Below are 17,555 nucleotides of genomic sequence, written 5' to 3' on the forward strand. Positions count from 1 at the left end.
AGCTGTGTAACTTTCCCATGTTATATAATTTGGTTCTCATAGCGTCTGTAGGAAACAGATGGAGCAAATGATTTTATTTTTTAACCCAGGGGTATTTTATCACTGAGCTGCATCCCCAGTCCTTTTTTTTTTTTTTTTTTTTTTTTTAATATTTTGTGGTGCTGGGGATTGAACCCAGGGCCTCATGCATGTTTGGAAAGCTTTCTACTATGGAACTAATCCCTAGCTCATCCCCAGTCTTTATTTTTCATTTTAAGACAGTGTCTCACTAAGTTGCTGAAGGTCTTGCTAAAATGGTGAGGCTGGCCTTGAACTTGTGATCCTCCTTCTTCAGCCTCCTGAGTCACTGGGATTACAATTGTGTACCACCGGGCCTGACTGGAGCAAATGATGCTGTACCTGTTTTGTGGATGAGCCCTTAGTCCCTGGAATGTTTGGTGGCCTGTCCTGCCTACAGGGCTTAGGATGTGCAATGGAATAGCCTAATTTGTCAGATGTCCTTATCTGATCCTAGGTACAAGTGTCCATGCTGCTGCTGCCTTTCCCCATTGTGGCTGCTATTGCATTCCTTTCCTGGGTTAAAGTAAGGGAATGTCCTGTTGGAAGCCTATAGAATTTCAGTGTTGGGGGACAGAACTGGAAGATGTTCATTGCTTAGTGGGACTAGGGGAGTTGGCATGCTCTGTTCACAGCTTTACTGACTTACTGTTTCATTGAATCTGTAAACTTGTTTTTCTGTAGATTTGGGTATACTTCCTTTGTAGAGGTCTTCTTGAATCCAGTTTTTAGTGTCATGGTTCTTTAGAAATGCATTTGTTCTCATGATTTTTTTTTTTTTTTTTTTTTTTTTTTTTTTTAATTTCCTTCCCAGTATTGGGGATTGAAACCAGGGGCACTGTACTACTGAGCTACATACCCTGCCCTTTTTGAGACAGGGTCTCGCTAAGTTGCCAAGGATGGCCTCCAACTTGTGATCCTCCTGCCTAGCCTTCAGAATCTCTGGGATCACAGGCATGTACCACTGTGCCTAGCTGTTCTCATGATGTCTTTTGTAGAAGAATACACTAAGCTAGTCTGATCAGAAAGGTTTCATTTCATTTATATTCTTCCCTACTATGTGCCAGGCCCTGTGCTATGTGTGGAGCCAATGCAGATCAGCCTTGTTCTCAGGGAGCCTGTAGCCTACTGAGCAGAGAGTGGACTGAAAGTCTCTCTGCAAGAGGAGGCAGAGCCTGGGCATGGTTATGAAGGATAAGTAGGGGTTTTCCAGTAGGTTGGATCTATGGACTTATGAGTTCATTAAGTAACTAGCTCCATGTCAGGGTCCTGGGCTTTTTGGGTACTCCCCATGTATGAGGGAGCGCTATGGAGAAGGAGATTTGAGCTAAGAGCTTGGCACAGACTGATGGGTTTTGGCTGCATTTTGCCGAGTCACCAGAGCTGTGAACACTGGGAGCAGGTCTGATGGGGTGAGAGGCATCTGAGCCCTGCCAGTGGTGCCAGGAGATAAGGTGCATCCAGGTTGATCTTTCCAGGAAGCCAAAGAGGCCCTGAAGCTGAGGAAGCTGAAGCTGGTGGGGAATCAGCTTCTTTAGACAGAGTTTACAGACCTGTGGGTATCCCTTGCTCTTAATGATGACACATGGAGGGTGTGGCTGGCCCAGCTGACGGATGCTCCAGTGTGACCCTCAAAATAGACTGTAACATCATCCCAGCAGCAGAAACCTCCTGACATGTGATGGGTGGCTCTACACAAGAACAGCAAGCCTGGACTAGATCGCTGGATGGTGTGAGAAGGGGTGGGGTATTCTCAGCAGCTGGGGCCCTGCGCAGGGATCTCTGGTCACAATCAACCAGCTTTTGCTTGCTCCTTTAGCTGACCTTCTGTGGTCAGACAGCAGTCAGTGTGTCCATCCATTCATTCTATACAGCTGTCATTTTGCCCCCGGCCTGAGCCCTAGGGACATAAGTATGAGGTCTGTCTAGAGAGGAAACAGACAATGCCCCTGCATGTAACCTCACAGGGTGACACAGAAAGGGTTAGCTGATGGGGTATGTACCATCCAGGGTGGCCCAGGTTTCCTTCTTCACCTCTGGAGAAAGCTTCATACAAGAGGTGATGATGCTTAATAGAAGGAGGAATTAGTGTTCCAGATGAACAAAGTAAGGAACAGATGCTTCAGGCAGAAGACACAATGTATAAAAAGATGTGGAGGCAAAGTGGGGCATGGTGGCATGACTGCAGTCTCAGCTACTCAGGAGGCTGAAGCAAGAGGATTGCTTGAGCCCAGAAATTTTAAGTAAGGCTGGACAACATAGTGAGACCCTGTGTCAAAACACAGCAACAACGAGAAGATATGGGCACAGGGCAAGAAGTAGTCAAGGTCTAGATTGGAAATCCCTTGTAGGGGTGGGAAGGGGATGTGGGTTGGGGAGGGTAGGGAATGAGATGGACATGATTACTCTATACTCTATATGCATGTATGACTACACTACTGGTGTGACTGTACCATGTACAGCCAGAGGAATGAGAGATGGTACTCCATTTGTGTACAATGTGTCAAAACACATTCTACTGTCATGTATAACTAATTAGAACAAACAAACAAAAAAAATCCCTTGTATGCTGAAGCCGAGGATCATGGACTTTGTCCTAAGGGCAGTAACAGTGTGTGGAAGAGCTGGGGAAGAACTCTGCTGATGTGGTTTACCAGGCCCCTATGCCTGAGAGCTCTGTCCAGAGGGGACCAGTGACTTTAAGTCCTTGACCTTGGGCATGGTTTTCTCACAGCAGTTGTCTTTTCTCTCTCTCAGCTGACCTTTCTCCCATGTAGTAAGATACAGGGGAGGGATGCTGAAGATTGATAACCAGGGAGGGTTTTCAGAGGTAAAGGGACTGTGCTTGTATAGAATTCTCTGGTAGTTTGGTTTTGTTAACTCATATCTGAAAGGTAGCACCATCCATGTTTTATGTCTAACATCCATTTTCCTCTCCTGAGTCAGGATCACCCAAAGTGATTTTCCATGGAGACTTAGCCACTCAGTTAATTAAGATCTCACCTGCTGTCTTCCTGGTCTGGAAAGCCTCTGAGCCCAGACCCTTCCCATGTAGAGACAGCCTGTGGCTGGTCCTCCACTTAGGGTCCTCTTAGTCCAGTGTCTGTGTATTGTATGTATGTTGCTTATCTGTGGACTGACAAAAGCCTTGTCCTGCCTGCTTTGAGGTGTAGTTGGTGTCCTTGCCTAAGGTAACTCTCCCTGACTGCCCCCTGGAGCTGGTGACCTCACAGGTAGATGCTGAGCTTTGGGCTGTGTCTCTTCCTAGGTAACCCAGTGTGCTCTTTATTTCTTTCTTTTATGTTGTAGATGGACACAATACCTCCCTTGTTTTATTTATTTATTTTTATGTGGTGCTGAGGATGGAACCCAATGTCACACGTGCTAGGCACTCTACCACTGAGCTACAACCCTAGCACATGCTCTTTCTTGGGACCTGAAATATTTGGGCTCTGGAATCTCTTGGAGTATTGCATAGCTTACCAGTGTTTGGGGTTAAAGTCCTGGTCTGGTTTGGGCATACTGGGATGTAGCTGTGGCATGAGGTGAGAGAACTGGAGTTTACATGGTGTCCACTTTTCTGATGGGATCTCCCTACTTGATGCTGCCAGATCCCACCTGTGAGCTGAGAGTGGAGAGTATGGCTGCTTTTTTATAACTGGGACTTTCCTTGGTCAAGGAATTCCTAGAATTCACTTCTCATCTCCCCTCCCACCCTCATTGTTTCTTCATTCTCTGGAATACTTGCTCTTTTCCCTAGGTGGGTCAGTAGGAAATGAAGATTCTCTGTTGGAGGGAAGCAGGGACTCACCAGGTTGGAGCACAGAGAATGAACTTCTAGCTTTTGGTAGCAGGCTCTGTGTGCTGTTCCTATTTCTGGGGCCATTGGAAAGAAATAAAGGGCCCCATAGGGGGTCTCTGTGGTCAAGTTGGAAAGAAGGGACTCATCATTGGGAGAGGGGTGAATAACCATGTCCAAGTGCCAGGATGGCTCTCTGCCTCTCCAGAAATTCTGTTCAAAATCCATCTTTTTTTTTTCTAGTTCTGGGGATTGAACTCAGGGTCTCACCCATGTCAGGCAAGTGCTCTACCTCTGAGTTACATCCCCAGCCTTCATGTAAAACTCCTTTGTAGCTCCAGGATTGTTGGCGTTTTTGTGTTGTGACCAAAATGTGAATTCATTGCTGTTTCAAGAAATGAAGGTGGAGGACTTGGTGAAAGAGCAGAGCCTGGTCCCTTTGTCTTCAAGGGGCCAGAACAAGATGCACTTAACTGTCCAGGGATATGGGGGAGTGGCTGAGGAAGTTCTTTGCCCCCTTCTTCCCACCTGTCTTTCTCTCCTCTCTTGTGGACTTAGAGATAGTTTGGGATTTCAGGGAAGTTTAATTTAAGATCAGGAATGGCAAATGTCAAGACTCAAATGCCCCCTCCCCCATACCCTCAGCTTTCATGGCAAACATTACTGATTGATAACAACACTCATTCTTGTCCAGACAAAGCCCCAGAATTTTTCTCAATGTACAGTGTACCAGGCAGTTATAATTTTTTGATCAGTTTCATCATGGGATGAAACCTACCAGCCCTCCGGGTAAAGGTAGTTGAAAGATGAGAAGTAGTTGTGCTCAGATGGTCCAAGGACAGTGCCAAGTCAGAGCTGAACCAAGAGGAAAGAAGCACAGGGAATGGTTGGTGGAGCAGAACTGGTTACAGCCTAGTTTATGAAGCCTTGGGTCTGAAATTGGCATGCACTATTTTTTATAGAATACTCTGTTTCATAACAACTGTTGTGTCAGCAGTCTGCAAATGATTATAATTTTTTTTCAAAAAAATATATTTTTTAATTCCCAGCATATATATATATATACACACACACACACACACATTTTTTTTTAACTTTTAGAGAAGTTTTGTTTTGTTTTGTTTTGTGTTTTTCTTATGGTGCTGGGGATCAAACTTAGGATAGGTAAGTATTCTACTTCTGAGCTACATCAGAGCCTTTAGATAATTTTTTTTTTTTTTTTTTTTTTTTTTTTTTTTTTTAACTATAGAAGAATACATAGGCCAGGCTCAGTGGCTCATGTCTGTAATCCCAGTGACTCAGGAGTCTGAGACAGGAGGATCACAAGTTCAAAGCAAGCTTCAGCAACAGCGAGGCACTAAGCAACTCAGTAAGATCCTGTCTCTAAATAAAAACAAAATAGGGCTGGAGATGTGGCTCAGTGGTTGAGTGCCCCTGAGTTCAATTCCCAGTACCAAAAAAAAAAAAAAAAAAAAAAAAAAAAAAATACATGGGCTCTTTCAATGCTGGACATGGTATACATTTTAAGAACAGAGCTGGGTGCAGTGGTGCATGCCCGTAGTCCCAGCTACTTGGGAGATTGAGGTGTGAGGATTAGTTGAGCCCTCAGAGTTTGAGGCCAGCCTGGACAACACAGCAAGACCCTGTCTCTAAAACTATTTTGTAGCCACTGTCTCAGAGTCCTCTGTGTTGTAGAGACTGTTGATTTCTTTTATCTGGGACAAGTTCTGATAGGAACAAAATTGCCACCCTGCTGAGTTATGGCTAAGGTGTAGATATCAAGATGAGACTAGCAGATGGGATCCCAGGAGCTCCTTGGAAGTCTGGGATGGAGGTAGTGGTGATTGGTTCTTTCATCTGAAAGGGTGAACAGCAGAGCTGGTACCTTCCCATAGCCCTCAAGAGCCAACTTAGCCCTGAGGCTGAGAACCTTGTCTTCTTTCTTTTTTCTGAAAATCTTCATCACTTCCTACCAGAGCTTTGTGGGTCTGAAGATATCCCATTGATGGATCTTAAATTAAAATGTTCAAGTCCCGCAGTCATTGGTTCGTGTATCTTAAGCAACCAGTATTAACAATGCCTGTGGGCTTGCCAGCCCATAAAATCTACCTTCCTTCTAAGAAGAAATTGGTAGAAAGTAAAAAGAACTGGATCTGTGTTCTTTGCTCTTCTCATTTGCTCTATGCTAGCAGAGAGGGACTTCTTATTTCTGATCCTGACATGAGGCTGTAATACAAATACTCTGATGTTTTCCATTGAACTCTGTGCCTGGGCCCTACTTGTCTAATCAGGAAAAACCAGATGAGGCTTATGCTGGCATGTAGAACTGTAGGGGTGTGACTCTGTGTATATGTGGTAAAATATTTGTAACATAAAATGTGCCACATACCCTTTTTTTTCCCATTAGTATTGGGAATTGAATCCAGCGGGGCCCAACCACTGAGCTATATCCCCAGCCACTTTTATTTTACTTTTTATTTTGATACAGGGTCTTGCTAAGTTGCTGAGGCTGGCCTGGAACTTAGTATCCTCCTCTCTCAACTTCCTGAGTTGCTGGAATTATAGGGGTGTGCCACTGCACCCTGACATTTATCCATTTTGAAGTGCACAATTTGGTGATATTAATTACGTTCACAATGTTGTGCAACCATCATCATCTATTTCCAAAATATTTCTATAACCTCAAACAAAAATTCTGTACCCATTAAGCAGTAATTTTCTACTTCCTCCTCCCAGCTCCTGTTTTTTATTGTGTGTGTGTGTGGTACTGGAGATTGAACCCAGGGGTGCTCTATCACTGGACTACACCCCCATACCAAGCCCTTTTTATTTATTTATTTTTTGGGTACCCGGGATTGAACTCAGGGGCACTTGACCATTTAGCCACATCCCAGCCCTATGTTGTATTTTATTTAGAGACAGGATCTCAATCAGTTGCTTAGCACCTCCCTTATACTGAGGCTGACTTTGAACTTGCAATCCTCCTGTCTCAGGTTCCTGAGCTGCTGGGATTATAGGCATGCGACACTGCACCTGGCTCTTTATATTTTTTAAATTATGAGACAAGGTCTTGCTAAATTGCCCATGCTTGACTCCATATTGCAATCTTCCTGCCTTAGCCTCCTGACTAGTTGGGATTACAGCTGTATGCCACCAAGCCTGGCTCCTAGGGGTTACCTTTAATTTAATGTACTTCTCTCTACAAATTTACTTATTTTAGGTGCTTCATATAAATGTATTCCTACAATAGTTGTGTTTTTGTATCTAATTTGTTTCATGTAACAGTATTTTCAAGGTTTCTCTGTGCTGTGGCCTATCTCTCAGAAATTCATTCCTTTTTTTAACTTTTGGGATCTTTTTTATTTTTATTTTTTTAAATTAAAAGCTTTTTTTTTTTAGTTGTAGATGGACAGCACACCCTTGTTTGTTTGTTTATTTTTATGTGGTGCTAAGGATCGAACCTAGTGCCTCACAGATGCTAGGCAAGCACTCTGCCACTGAACTACAACCTCAGCTCCTGATCTTCTTTATTTTTATACACATGACAGTATTTTACAACAAGAAACTTCATTCCTTTTTATGACAGAGTAATATTCCACTGTATATATACATACTACATTTTCTTTATCCATGTATCTGTTGATGAACACTTGGGACAAACAGCTTTTTGACTGTTGTGAATAATGCTTCTATGAACATTGGTATACTTATTGTTTGAATCTGTTTTTGATTCTTTAGGGTGTACACCTAACAGTAGAATTGCTACGTCAAATAATAATGCTATGTTTAACTTTCTTAGGAATCACCAAACTGTTTCCATGGTAGCTGCAATGTTTTGTACTCCACTTGAAATATATGAAGGTTCTAATTTCTCTACCCCATTGCTGACCCTTTTTCCCTCCCTTCTTCCCTCTCTTCCTCCCTCCCTCCCTTCCTCCTAATATTGCCATCCTAGTTGTGGAGTGATAACTCATTGTGTGTGTGTGTGTGTGTGTGTGTGTGTGTGTGTGTGTGTATTAATATTTTTTTAGTTGTAGATTGACACAATACCTTTACCTTTATTTTATTTATTTATTTTTATTTTTTCCCTCGGCCTCCTCAGTTGCTGGTATTACAGGAGTGCACTGCTGAGCTACACCTGAGCCCTTTCTTGGTGACTTTTTTTTTTTTTGTACTAGGCATTTAACCCAGAGCACTTTACTGCTGACCTACATCCTGATCCTTTTTGTTTTATTATTTTGAAACAGGGTCTTGCTAAGTTGCTTAGAGCCTTGCTAAGCTTCTGAGGCTGGCCTCTAGCTTGGGTCCTCCTGTCTCAACCTCCTAAGTTGCTAGGATTACAGACTTGCACCATCATGCTCTTGGTGACTTTTTTTTTTTTTTTTTTTTGTATAAGGACACAATACCTTTATCTTATTTATTTTTATATGGTGCTGAGGATCAAACCCAGTGCCTCATGTGTGCTAGGCAAGCACTCTACCATAGAGCCATAGCCCCAGCCCCTTTTGGTGACTTTTCTTTTTTTTTTTGGGGAATACTGGGGATCAAACCCAGGGCCTCGTGCTTGCAAGGCAAGCACTCTACCGACTGAGCTATCTCCCCAGCCCGAGCTTTTCACTTTTCACTTTTTTTTTTTGCAGTGCTGGGGATCGAACCCAGGGCCCTGTGCTTGTAAGGCAAGCACTTTACCAACTGAGCTATCTCCCCAGCCCTTGGTGACTTTTTTTTTTTTTTTTTTTAATTTTTTTTTCTCTTTTTTTATTGTAAACAAATGGGATAAATGTTGTTTCTCTGATTGTACATGGTGTAAAGGCGTACCATTTGTGTAATCATAAATTTACATAGGGTAATGTTGTTTGATTCATTCTGTTATTTCTCCCCTTCCCCCCCACCCCTCCTACCCCTCTTTTCCCTCTATACAGTCCTTCCTTCCTCCATTCTTGCCCCCCTCCCTAACCCTAACTCTAACCCTAACACTAACCCCTCCCACCCCCCATTATGTGTCATCATCCACTTATTAGCAATATCATTCATCCTTTGGATTTTTGAGATTGGCTTATCTAAAAAATATGGAACGCTTCACGAATTTGCGTGTCATCCTCGCGCAGGGGCCATGCTAATCTTCTCTGTATCATTCCAATTTTAGTATATCTGCTGCCGAAGCGAGCACCCTTGGTGACTTTTTGATTGCTTTTCCAAGGTCTTCCTCATCTTGAGTTTGCATCTGGATATAGAACATTTGCAGTAGTACACAGACATTATTGACATTCTGCCCAGAATTGAAGTGTCTAGGTCAGAGCTGGGAAGAAGCTCAGAAGCCCTCTGGACCAGCCTCTCTACTGATAGGGAACCTGAGATGTGGAATGAAATCTAAGACCTGAATTAGCTGGAGTACGTGAGGCCAGCCTTTCAGAGTCAGGGGTGTTATGTCTGAGTGCTGCTCTGAAGTATTTCTATCATTTTAAAACTCTTCAGATGCTTTCCTTCCAGAGGCAGGAAGGAAACATCAGACTTGTTATCAAAGGGGTCCCCTGTGTGTGGTGTTCCCAGCTTTCTCTCAGGACTAGTGGGAAAGGACAGGAAAGGAATATTCTCTTTCTTCTAGCCTGGTACATATCTGGAGGGTATAAGAGTCAAGAAGTCCTGATTTGTATCTCTATCCATCCATCCATTCTTCCTTCCTTCCTTGCCCTCACCCGCTTTTTTTAAAGTCCTGGTGATTGAACCTAGTGCTTCGTGTGTGCTAGGCAGGTGCTTTACCACTGAGCTACATTCCCAGCCTATTTATTTTTTTTTTGAGGCAGGGTCTCACTAAGTGGCCCAGCCTGGCCTCAAACTTGCAATCCTTCTGCCTCAGCCTCCTGCGTAGCTGGAATTATAGCATGGGCTGCCACAGCTGGTTTCTAAGGGCCTGTCCTCTGTCTACCACCAGGCCTACTTGGATCATGGCAGGCTCTCCCATCAGTTAGAGCTGAGTCCATCTCACTGCAACAGGGTCTCCTGAACATATGCTCTGGGTTGTACTTGGGGTCAGGAGGTGCCTTATGAACCTGGGTGTTCCCAGCTCCACTGCTCAGCAGGGATTTTGACTATTCCTGTGATTTTCTTCTGATGCAGCTTCTGTCCTCCTGTCAAGGCTTAGAGAACGGGGTGTACTGTGGAGCTGACTATGAAAGCCACGTTCCCCAGTGTGTCCCCTCCATCACTGAAATATTGCCCTGGGATGATCCAGAAGAGAGTTAGAAGGGTGAGAGCCAACTTAGTATGTGGCCATCAACTGGCTCCTAACATGATTTTTCTATTATTATAAAAGTAATGCTGTTAATCTTAGAGAATCTGAAAAACCAAAAAGAATCCAAGAAGACCAGTGTGCTTGTGTCTCCATGTCACTGCAGATTTAGCAAACTTGGTTATGTGGCAGAGGGAAGGAAGGTTGACAGTGTGCAGCCTGGGCCTCAGGAGCTGCCACTTCATTCTTAAGGAGGTCTGTGGTGGATGGTGGAGGCTTCTGGGTGGACCTGGTTGTGTGATCAGCTGCCTGCTTTGGGTTTGTTCAACTGAGGGCCTTTGCTGCCCACTTACAAGTGTGATTGCTCCTCCTCCAGGTTACTGTCTGGTGAATCTCCATCTGGTTTGGCCCAGGAAGTGCCTTTTTGCTGCCCTTTTCTCTCTGAATCCAGATAAGGGACAGGGGACAGAGTGACTCTTTTTGTAGCTCCAGCTTACATTGTGGTTTGTCAGTGCAGAATAGAAACTGGGAGCTAGAGACTGACTTATGACCATACTGCCAGGAAGAACTTGTTTGCCGTCCTTCTGTACTTTCTGGCTGTGCCACCCTCTCTGACAAGTGGTATTTCCTCTCCATTTTCTGCTATATAGAAGAAAGGGGTAAATCAGATGGGTTTGCCTTACTGTCACTCCTCCTGTGGGGTAAATAATATTCCCTGACCCCATTCCCTCAGGCTCCTCAGGTATTCTGCTGCCTGAAAAGAAAGGCCAGTGGAGAAGTGAAGTTTGGGGAGCCAAACTGTTCTATCTGTTCTGTCAACTGCTCTGGGTGTGGGAACCTTTGCTCCCTTCCTCCCTGCAAAGCTGTTCAGGGCAGCCTGTAATTGTCAGTGTTCCTAGTATAACCTGGCCCTTTACCACAAGGAAGCAAATGCTCACCTCTTTTCTCCTTGGCAATTCCAAGTAAAGAGGCATTTGTTTTTAGATGTCCCAAGATTCAGGCCTTTGAGAAGGACCTAATTTGCCAGATTCCACTGGTGGAAGAGTCTCTACTTATGAACTAGTGGACAGAATGGGATCGTCCAAATAGTCATCCACCGTTTGCCTTCCTTGAGCACCAGCCCAGGTGCTCCTTTGATCCTGGCAAGTGGCTGCACTGAGGGCTCTCTGGACTCATGATAATAGCTGTTGAAGTAGGCCCTGAGAGGCAAAGTGATGTGCCCATGGACCCATGGTGAGCTCAAGGGAAGAGGTGAGATTTGAATCTGGAAGTGTTCTGTGTATTTGCTTCTTGCAGGAATGTTTCTCATTCAGATGTTGGTGCATGCTGTCAATGCCAGGACTAGAGCAGAGCTGGGGAATGACCACTACTGACTTTGAGCACTTTGGCTCCAGAATTTCCAAGTGGTTTCACAGAATTGACTTTGCTCTGGTGACTGACTGTGCAGGGCAGTGTCCTGGGCTTCTCAAGCTCCTCCCCTCCCCAGTTAGTTCACTGTGTTCTAAAGAACACTTGGCTCTGTCCACATCATTCTGTCCCTACTGTTCCTGTCCTTGTCTAACCCTTGTCATCTTCTACTGGGATGATTTTGGTAGTGTCCAGTTTTACTTCTTCAATCCATTTTTCACACAGTGGCTGTTCGATTAGTTGTGTCCTCGCTACACCTCTTCTGTGGCTTCCCATTAACCTCCCCTAAAGAGCAAACTCCTTAAGCAAGCACACAGGCTATGCATGCACAGCCCTGTTTCCTATTCCAGCTTTGGCTGTTTTAGGTCTGCCCAGCCTGTTAAGCTACACAGAACTTCTCCCAGTTCCTCCATCACGTGACTGCTTTTTTGCCTGTATGCCTTTGTACATCTTGCTGCTTCTGCATGGCACACTCTGCATGACTTTTCTTCTTTTCTCCTCTCATCTCTTTTAGCAGGTCTTAGCTCAACTTTTACTTTCTTAGTGAGCCCCCCTCTTTGAGTCAGTGAACCTTGGCTCTCTGGCTCACCCCAGCTTGACAGTGTCGGGGCTGAGTTCATGCCCCCACCATTGTGTCCCTAGTGCTGTACTGTTGCAGAATTTTTGTGGAAGGCATGAATGACCTCAAGGCCTCTCTAAAGAAAAATTTATTGCACTTATTTTTACTAAATTATTGAACTTTAGCTATGACTCAACAGCTTCCTAAAACTCAGTCATTTTCAAATGTTTCCAGAGATCACCAGAGGAAATACAGTTTCAGATGATGATCTAATGTCATTTTTCCAATTCCTTAGATATAAAGGTAATACAGTAGGTGTCCAGAAGAACATGTTTGGGTTTGGGGTTTTCATTATGCCCTTTCCTTATTGTCTTATTTTTGGCAGCCTAAAGGGTGGGAAATGATATCTCATTGTGGTTTTGATTTGTTTCCTGAATGATTAGTTGAACATCTTTTTGTGTACTTTTTTTTGGTACTGGGGATTGAACCCAGGGGCACTGTACTACTGAGCTACATTCCCAGTCCTTTTTTAATTTTTTATTTTGAGACAGGGTATCATTAAGTTGCTTAGGACCTTCTCGCTAAGTTGGTGAGGCTGGTCTTAAACTTGAGATCCTCTTGCATCAGTCTCCCAGTCACTGGGATTACAGGCATCTGCCACCACATCTGGCCTCTTTTTATGTACTTATTGACTGTTGTATATCTTCTTTAGAGAGAGATATAGGTAAATCCTTTGTTCATTTTTTAATCAGATTTTTTTGTGTTATTGAATTGTAGGAGTTCTATATATATCCTGGATATGAACCCATCATTATATATATAATTTGTACATATTTTCTCTCATGAGTTTCCATTGCCATTTTACTGTGTTGATAATGTCCATTAATATACAAAAGTTTTTAATTTTGATGAAGTCCATTTCATCTATATTTTTTGTTGCCTGTGCTTTTGGTATCATATTCAAGAAATCATTACCAGATTCAATTTTATGAAACTTTCCCTTATGTTTTCTTCTACAAGGCCTTATGGTTTTTTTTTTTTTTTTTTTTTTTTTACCTTAATTAACCCTTTTGACCTGGGGTTAATTTTTGTATATGTATAAGGTATAACTTTGTTCTTTGCTTGTGGTTACCTGGAGGTCCCATCACTATTTGTTGAAAAAGCTGCCATTTCCCCATTGAATGTTCTTAGTATCTTTATCATAATCAGTTACCTCTTTATGTAAGGGTTTATTTCTGGGCTCCATGTCCATTTTATTTCATTGGTGTATATATGTATCTTTATGCCAGTACTACCCTGTTTGATTAGTGTAGCTTTGTAGTGAGTTTTGAAATATGGAATTATGAGACTTCCAGTTTGTTCTTTTTGAAGATTGTTTTAGCTATTCAGTGTCCTTTGGGATTCCATGTAGATTTTTCTATTTTTGTAAAATACATCATTGAGAGTTTTTTCCCAAAAGACAATATTGGGGATTGAACCCAGGGGCACTTTACCATTGGACTACATTCCCAGTCCTTTTATCTTTTTTATTTCTTTGTTTTGAGACAGGGTCTCACTAAGTTACTGAGGCAGGTCTTGAATTTATGGATCCTCCTGCCTTGTCCTCCTCAGTCTCTGGAATTACAGGCATGTGCCACCATACCTGACTTGTCATTGGGATTTTGATAGGGATGACATTGAATCTGTACATTGCTTTGGGAGTTATTGACATCCTAAATAAGATTAAGTCTTCCAAACCATAAACAAGGGCTGTCTTTATACTTGTGTCTTTAATTTGTTTTAGTAACACTATATTGTTTTCAGTTTGTATTTGGCCTTCTTATGTTCATTTTTAAATAGTAACTTTTTAGCTCTAACAGATTGTGTGTGTGTGTGTGTGTGTGTGTGTGTGTGTGTGTGGTGTTTAGGGTGGTCTCTTGTCACCTGTGAACAGAGGTGGTTTTATTTCCTCTTTTCCAATTTGGTTGCTCTTTTCTTTCCTTTTTGATCTAATTGTTCTGGCTAGAACTTTTGATATGTTGAATAGAAGTGAAAAAAGTGGGCATCTTTGTCTTCTAGGGTACAAAGAATTGTTAGAAAGTAGGAGCCTAATCTTTTTGTAGTTTTAGAACACCTACTTTTGTAAAAGACTTAGTGTCACCTAATGTTTGAAGAGTTGGGACTTTTTTCCCCTTGGACCATGATTCAGCTCTGGCCTCATTTGAGTATGTAAGTTGGGCTCCTGTAAAACCCATTCCTGTGTCATTGACACCTGGAGGTGGCAGGTTGCTCTAATTGTGGGTGCGTGTTGGTTTCTTCTGGATGCTCTACCTTTAGCTCATCCAGATTCTCCAGTTGAGAGAGGGGTTTGTAAGATTTTCAGGTACCTTCTAGGAAACACCATCCTACCTGGGGAGCAGAGTCTGCAGGAAGGTGTTGAGGGCTGGCTGCTAGAGGTAGAAGAAGCTTTTCCTGTTGGGAGGCTGGAGCAATTTGTTCTTGGCTTTTTAAGATGCTGGGGATTAAAATCAGGGCTTCACGCATGCTATGCAAGTTTGCTACCACTGAACTATAACCCTAGTTCCCCAAGCAACTCATAGTTTAAAAGTTTTTTTTCTTTTTGCAGTATGGAGGTATGGAGGTTGAACCCAGGGGTGCTATATTGTAGAGCTACTTCCCCAGCCTTTTTTATTTTTTATTTTGAGACAGGGTCTCACTAAGTTGCCTAGGCTGGCCTTGAATTTGTGACATCCTCATCAGCCCCCTGAGTTACTGGAATTATAGGTCTGTGCCGCCGCCTGGAACAACTTGTATTTTAAGCCCAGGTGCCTTGGTGGAACCTGTGGTTACATGGAACCACCCATGGAACACTACAGAACCAGAGACCTATTGTTGGTGACCCAGTTTAACTCCTCTTGGATGACCCTTGCCCTGCCCTATTTGCACTAAACTTAAGCAATGAAGGGTCACCCAGGAAGCAACTCCAAATATAAGCTCTCACCTTAGTGTCAGGAAGCCTGTATGCCAAGAGTAGGACCATATGCTGCATTGGGCACAGCAGGCCTGGGTTCCTCTGAACGGGACAAGATGAGTTGTTGGCATCCAAGTCTGGGAAACCCCTTGCTATGTTGCACTAGATTGGTGACTACAGGACAGTTGGGGTTGTCTGCTACTTGGTCAGCTGGGACGTCAAGGAAATGGAGACCAGTTTTGGCAGCCTCTACCATGTGAAGTCAGGAAGCTGATAATTTGGGCTACAGTTTTTCTGGGAAAATGTGCAAGATTTAATTTAATGGGAATCCTGCCAGCAGGCTTGCACAGCTCCATCTCCTGATGATTCTTTTTTTTTTTTTTTTTTTTTTTTTTTCGGTGCTGGGGATTGAACCCAGGGCCTTGTGCATGCAAGGCAAGCACGCTACCAACTGAGCTATATCCCCAGCCCTCCTGATGATTCTTGAAGCTGGACCCTTCTGGCAGGCAGTTTGGGTCTTTCTGGGAAGTGCTAAGCAGTTCTGTCCAGTGCAGGCTGTATGTGAGGTCACATCTTTGACCTTTAAGAATCCAAATCTGTGTCCCAAATGCTGTTTAAAACAAAACAGTGGCCAGGCACCATGGTTCACGCCTGTAAACAAATCTACTCTAGAGGCTGAAGAAGGAGAATCACATGTTCAAGGCCAGCTTGGGCAATTTAGTGAAACCCTGTCTCAAGATAAAAGGGGCCAGGTGTGTAGCTTAGTGGTAGAACACTTGCCTAGTATGTGCAGGGCGCTGGGTTCAATCCTAGCACCACTAAAAATGAATCAAAAAACCCCAAAAATGTGTTTTATTTGAGCCATGGAGTTCCCTCTTGGAAGTCTCATTCCTTTTCCTTTCCCCCTTCTTTCTCTTAAACCTGTGGGTTAGGTTATCAGGACCATGTGTTGGTCTGTCTTTGTCTGGTCTCTACCCAGCATGATGCTGTTTTCAGAGGAAGATGTTTGGGTCAGAGCCTTCCCTCCCTGACTGGTCCTCTATTTGAGTGACAGAGGCTTCTTTCCAAAATACAGAGGTACAGCCAGCCAGAGAAAAACAAAAGGACATTTATTGCAGATGAAGGATTATCAGGGGCAGAGATACCATGGTGTGTGGACCTTGGGAGTGTTAGAGTTAGGAAACAGGTACATAAGTATGCGGAGCACAAGGGGACGGGAAGAAAGAGTCCAAGATGGAGAAATATTTGTGGAAAGATTCCTTGCAAAATTATAACAGGGACAATCAGAATGTGAATGTATAACCATTTGGAAAAAGACAAATTGGGGCAACCCTATGTAATTACTTTCTTCTTTTAGTACAGGGATTGAACCCAGGGATTCTTAACATCCCCAGTCCTTTTTATATTAAATTAATTAATTAATTTATTTATTTTGGAGGGGTTATTAGGGATTGAACTGAGGGCACTCAATCACTGAACCACATCCCCAGCCCTATTTTGTATTTTATTTAGAGATGGGGTCTCACTGAGTTGCTTAGCACCTCACTTTTACTGCTTAGCGCCTCGCTTTTTGTTGAGTCTGGCTTTGAACTTGCAATCATCCTGCCTCAGTCTCCTGAGCTGCTGGGATTACAAGCATGCACCACTGTGTCTGGCTTTATATTTTATTTAGAGACAGGGTCTCACAAGTTTCTTTTTTTATTTTTATTTTTAACTTTTTATTTTGAAATAATTATAGATTTATACAAGTTGTACAAATAATATAGGAAAATCTCATGTACTATTCATTCAGCTTGCCCCAAGAGATACATTGTAGTAACTATAGCTACTTAAAACCAGGAAATCTTTTTTTACAATTTTTTTCATACATGTATATGGGATAATAATGTCTGTCTCATTCTACCATCCTTTCCATCCCCACCACCCCACCCCTCCCCTCACTGCCCTCTGCATAATCCAAAGTTCCTTCATTCTTTGCTACCCACCCACCCCACTATGGATCAGCATCCACTTATCAGAGAAAACATTTGGCCTTTAGTTTTTTGGAATCGGCTTATTTCACTTAGCATGATATTCTCTAGTACCATCCATTTACCTGAAAATGCAATAATTTCATTCTTCTTTAAGGCTGGGTAATATTCCATTGTGTATATGTACCACATTTTCTTTATCCATTCATCTGTTGAAGGACATTTAGGTTGGTTCCATAGATTAGCTATTGTGAATTGAGCTGCTGTAAATATTGATGTGGCTGTGTCACTATAGTATGCTAATTTTAAGTCCTTTGGGTATAAACTGAGGAGTTGGATAGCTGGGTCAAATGGTGGTTCCATTCCAAGTTTTCTAAGGAATCTCCATACTGCTTTCCAAAGTGGTTGCACCAGTCTGCAGTCCCACCAACAATGTATGAGTGTTCATTTTTCTCCACATCCTTGCCAACATTTATTTATTGCTTGTATTCTTGATAATTGCCAATTCTGACTGGAGTGAATTAAAATCTTAAGAGTAGCTTTGATTTGCATTTCTCTAATTGTGAAAGATGATGAACATTTTT

The 17,555-nt window shown here is 42.9% G+C and overlaps 1 protein-coding gene and 2 non-coding genes across 4 annotated transcripts in view; 1 reads left to right on the forward strand and 2 right to left on the reverse strand.

The window, feature by feature from the left end:
• The window catches only part of Ranbp10 (RAN binding protein 10), a 74,710-nt gene that overhangs the window by 3,139 nt on the left and 54,016 nt on the right, over nucleotides 1-17,555 (forward strand). The window lies entirely within an intron of this gene.
• Nucleotides 8,385-8,458, reverse strand: Trnaa-ugc (transfer RNA alanine (anticodon UGC)). Its single transcript has one exon. It is a non-coding gene; the product is annotated as a tRNA-Ala (tRNA).
• LOC124967649 (U6 spliceosomal RNA) lies at nucleotides 8,920-9,026 on the reverse strand. The gene has a single exon (XR_007105571.1). It is a non-coding gene; the product is annotated as a U6 spliceosomal RNA (small nuclear RNA).

This window comes from Sciurus carolinensis, chromosome 16 (genome assembly GCF_902686445.1).
Source record: "Sciurus carolinensis chromosome 16, mSciCar1.2, whole genome shotgun sequence".
NCBI classification, from domain to species: Eukaryota; Metazoa; Chordata; class Mammalia; order Rodentia; family Sciuridae; genus Sciurus; species Sciurus carolinensis.